The sequence below is a fragment of the Callospermophilus lateralis genome, unplaced genomic scaffold (assembly GCF_048772815.1).
Source record: "Callospermophilus lateralis isolate mCalLat2 unplaced genomic scaffold, mCalLat2.hap1 Scaffold_181, whole genome shotgun sequence".
Taxonomy (NCBI): domain Eukaryota; kingdom Metazoa; phylum Chordata; class Mammalia; order Rodentia; family Sciuridae; genus Callospermophilus; species Callospermophilus lateralis.
In genome coordinates this window covers 596,525-600,257 of record NW_027512846.1, presented here as the reverse complement: position 1 = coordinate 600,257, position 3,733 = coordinate 596,525, and positions in this window count along the sequence as shown.

Below are 3,733 nucleotides of genomic sequence, written 5' to 3'. Positions count from 1 at the left end.
CATGGGGTTGCAGTGCCTGGAGCTAAGGACCTGGGTGTCCTGGCACATAAAGCAAAGGAGCTGGGGCTGGCATCTGGGCCTCCAAATGTGGTATGCCCTGTGTTCCAGGTGCTACCACCTCTGCCTGATCCTCTCCTTCCAGGGATCATGCCACAGCACCATGCTGTTGGGCTCCCATAACAGGTACAACCTTTGGGGGCAATGGATCTGCGAAGGCTGACCTCTCAGCCTGAGGTAGCCTCTCACGTAGCACTTCACACTCATCCATTGCCTGTTGAAAGACAATCTAAGTGAAGTGCAGCTGAGTAGTAGCATCATCACTGTCCTCACACAGCCACTGCAGCTCAGAGGCCAAAGCCCAGCAAGCCGCCTCACCCTCCTCCAGTTGGTCCTGCAGCAGACAGGCACGATGCCCCTGCTGCTCCCGCTGCCTTGCCACCACTCGCATGCCCAGGGCAAGGGCACTTCAAGTGCATTTCCTCTTGAGGTCTCGAGGCACCTGAAAGTCCACCACCACAGTGCGAATCCACTCCTCTACCTTGTTCCAGGGACAAGAGCGAAAGTCCATGTAGAACTCGGGGCCACCACTGTTCAGGAGAGCTTCATTATTAATGAATCGGACCACCTCCTTGTGGAGAAAGCCACTGGCATGCTCGCCAAATTCCACTCTTATGGCTCTTGCGGCCTTTATTTCATAATTTCATGAAAACAAGGTGGATGTCCTCCCCTTGTTTACTTATTCACTTTTCTATTAAAATATTTATTTATTTTAATTTGTTATATGTGATGGCAGAATGCAATTCATTTCATATTAGATGTAGAGAGCACTATTTTTCAAGTCTCTGGTTGTACAAAAAGTATTTTTACACCATTCGTGTCTTCATATATGTACTTAGGGTAATGATGTCTAACTCATTCCACCATCATTTGTACCCCCATGCCCTCTCCATTCCCCTCCTTTCCCTTTGCCCTATCTAAAGTTCTTCCATTTCTCCCATGCCCTGCTATCATCATTATGAATTAGCATCCTCATGTCAAATAAAGCATTTGGCCTTTGATATTTTTCGATTGGCTTACTTCACTTAGAATTATATTCTCCTACTCCAACCATTTACTTGTAAATGCTATTATTTTATTCTCTTTTAGTTCTGAGTAATATTCCATTGTGCATATATATAAAAGTTTCACTGTGTATTCATCTACTGAAGGGCATCTGGTTTTGTTCCACAATTTAGCTATTATAAATTGTGCTGCAATAAACATTGATGTGTCTGTGTTCCTGTAGTAAGCTGTTTTTCAGTCCTTTACATCTAAGCCAAGGAGTGGGATATCATGGTCAAATGGTGGTTATGTTGTAAGTTTCCATGAACTCTCCATACTGACTTCTAGATTGGCTACACCAAATTACAGTCCCACAAGCAATGTGTGAGTGTGCCTTTTCCCCTACATCCTGGACAACTCTTAGTGTTGTTTGTAATCTTGATGGCTGCCATTCTGATGGGAGTGAGAATCTTAGAGTACTTTTGATTAGCATTATATCTCTACCAATGAATGATAGTCTTCATATAACTAGAAAAACAAACCACAAATTTCATTTGTAAAAATAAGAGGCCTAGAATAGACAAAATAATCCTCAGCAAGAAGAATGAAGCAGAAGGCAACACAATACCAGAATTTAAACTATACTATGGATCAATCGTAACAAAAACAGCATTGTGTTGGTACCAAAGGACACATGTGGAACAATAACAAAAAAATACAAGACACAAAAATGAACCCAAATCTAGATGATCATATGGTCCTCATCTTTAAGTTTATTGAGGTGAAAGATTTATACAATGAAAACTACAAAACCCTAAAGAGAGAAATAGAAGAAGATCTTAGAAGGTGGAAAAATATACCCTCTTCATGGATAGGCAGAACTAACATCATCAAAATGGATATTACCCAAAAGTTCTCTATATGTTCAATGCAATGCCAATCAAAATCCCAACGGCATTTTTTCTAGAAATAGATAAAGCAATCATGAAATTCATATGGAAAAATAAAAGACCCAGAATAGCAAAAGAAACTCTAAGCAGGAAGTGTGAATCAGGTGGTATAGCGATACCACCTTTCAAACTATACTACAGAGCAATAGTAACAAAAACAGCATCGTACTTGTACCAAAACAGGCGGGTGGACCAATGGTACAGAATAGAGGACACAGAGACTAATCCACAAAGTTACAACTGGGGAGGTTTTTCTGTAGAAGACCAAGCCACCTAAAAATTGCTAGCCTCGGTACCTGTACTTTTCCATATTGCCCTTAGTTAACTGGCTCTCTCTTGACTCCACCTGCAAACCAATACTACACCTTCTATGGTATAAATGCCAGTGCATATTCCTACACTAATCACACCTCCCTTTATGAATCTTCCATCATTCTTTAATTACAGTCTGCCCTGAGATAGTAGGGGTGCCATCCATCAAGACCAGTTCACTGCAAACACCATAGTTTCTACCTATCCCCCACTCACTATCAATAACTTCTTAACAAACAGAAAGTACCTGTAAAGGCTCAGTGCTATCACTATACAACACTTGAATGTTCAAAGTCAGTCATATTATCAATGCAAAACAAAAGGTCAACCACCAAAATCTACTTCTGTCAAATGTTATTATCTTTGAAGGTAGTGTTTTAATTTTTTTTTAAATGAATTATTAAATTTTTCAGTATACCTTTATGTATTAATAAGATGTTGGGGATTGCTTAATTTATGACACCACTTAATGACCTAATATCTATGTTATTATTTTTTTATGTATTCATTTTTTAAATTATTTTTTAAATATGATAACATAATGCATTACAATTCATGTTACATGTATTTATGCTTGCCTTATGCTCTATATAACCTCTTTTTCCCCTTTTTTTCAAACTAGCAAAACACATATTCTCAGAATGATACTGTGCCAGCCTCTCAGCATGCATACATTCTTATTGCAATAAGCTGAACTCTTAAGCAAAACAAACCCATTACCTCATCTGTCACCCAGTCAACATGGACTAAGCACCTATCATTATCCACTTCATGTTCTGCATCTTCTAAATTTTAGCAAAAGTAGAATATCAACTCAACTTCCTTCATTTATTACATGTATTGAACACAATTTTTCATATCTCTGGTTGTACACAAAGTAGATTTATATCTTGTGTCGCTTCATACATGTTCTTAGGGTAATGATAACAATTACATTCCACTGTCCTTTTTACCTCCATGCCCCCTTCCTTCCCTTCTCTCCCCTTTTATCCTTTTCCTTATCTGAAGTTAATGTAATCTTTCCATTCTGTTCCCTAACACATAATGCTATGAATTAGCATCCTTACTGAGAAATCATTTGGTGTTTGTTTTAGGGTGATTTGTAAATTTTACTTAGCATTATATTCTTCAGCTCCATCAATTTTTTCTGCAAAAGTCATAATTTTTTTTCCCTTTAATGGCGAGTAATATTCCATTGTGTACATATACTACATCTTTTTCCATTTATCTACTGAAGGGCATCTATTATGGCTACACAGTTTAGCTATTGTGAAATGTGCTGCTATAAATATTGATGTGACAGTGTCCCTGTAGTATGCTGTTTTTAAGTCTTTTGTGTAAGAACAAGGAGTGGGATTGCTCTGTCAAATGGTTCCATTCCAGTTTTTTCAAGGAATCTCCACACTGCTTTCCAGATTGGCTGCACCAAT